The sequence below is a fragment of the Ambystoma mexicanum genome, chromosome 1q (assembly GCF_040938575.1).
Source record: "Ambystoma mexicanum isolate Mex_15411 chromosome 1q, UKY_AmexF1_1, whole genome shotgun sequence".
NCBI lineage: Eukaryota > Metazoa > Chordata > Amphibia > Caudata > Ambystomatidae > Ambystoma > Ambystoma mexicanum.
In genome coordinates this window covers 324340366-324341734 of record NC_090922.1, presented here as the reverse complement: position 1 = coordinate 324341734, position 1369 = coordinate 324340366, and positions in this window count along the sequence as shown.

The window sequence follows — 1369 nt, the reverse complement described above, 5'->3', positions numbered from 1 at the left end:
TGTCCAAATGCAAATTCTACATTAACAGTTGGTTTTTTGTCATCCTTCTTCGTCACGCTGAAATTCTTCTTTTTGTCTTGCTTCTAGATCGGCCACATTGGGAGGGGCGGTCTTGCCGTTGTCCAGTTTTATGTCGTTCAAGTGGAGCCAAGGTCGCCTGCCTTGGACTTTTACTGCTGATGGGGTTATATTTTCAATGCAAAAAAGGCCATTGAAACGTGGCTTGTGCCACTTTTGGGTGACATTTTTAATTAGTTTGGTGTCACCAACAAACAATTTAGGTGCTGATAAAAGTTCAGGAGACTCGGTTGCTGGATTGTCTTCATCTATGTTCTGAGACCGACCCCTGATCCGAAATGAGAGAGATGCTAGTGGTCATACATGTCAAATGATGTTTTTGTTCATAACCTAATAGTTTCGCTGTACTCTGAGCATCACTTCTACTCCTCGATGCAGGTGTAAGAGGCATTCTCATTCACCTCCTTGTCACTAGTTCATGTGGGGTGCGGTGGTGGCCCGAACCAGGCTGATTCCGTAGGGTATATAAAACTAAGGGCAGGCAATATAGCCATCCCTTTTTTCAAAGTTAGCTTGATTTTGACAATCCTTTCTTTAAAGAGGCCATTGAGTCTCTCACATATCCTGTTTGCTTGCAGGTGATAAGCAGAAGAAAACTTGTGTTTAATAGTCAATAATAGTCCTATCGGTTCGAGCACTTTTTTACCAAAATGGGGCCCATTGTCGGATCTCAGCACTTCACACACCCCCATCTTGGAAAGACTTCACATACTAAAAACTTTGCTGGGCACCTAGAGAAGGCATCCATTACACACCTGCAGCATATCAACATCAATATGTAAAGGCTGAAAAGGACCATTCGATCGAAGTATTACTCCTCTAATCTTTCTCAGTTTATGCCTAGCGGTGAACCTTTGACACATGATACAATTCACTACAAAGAATGCAACATCTTCTAACAAATTTGGAATAAACCAGTCTTCTGCAATTGTTGCAGCAAGATCTCCCTAGTTACATGTGCGGGCTAATGCAGCTGTTCAAGCGTTATCTTTTACAATGCTACTGGCATCACCGCTTTCAAGTCCAATCCTGTCGCCATAATGCATCTGTGAGGGATAAAGAACACCCCCTTCGCTTCCATAATTCCGGCTTTTCCGGAGGTGCACTGCCTTGAATCTCCATTAATTGGGTCTTTGGCAAATGATTAAACCCTTCTTGCATTACCATAATCATGACTATTTTCTCCTTGACATTTGGAGTGTCAAAACTTAAGATATCTGGGGAATATGCAACCCTTTTGGCTTCTGCGGCTTCATTCCTGCAAGAAATAAAATCTGTTTGCTTAGTGTGA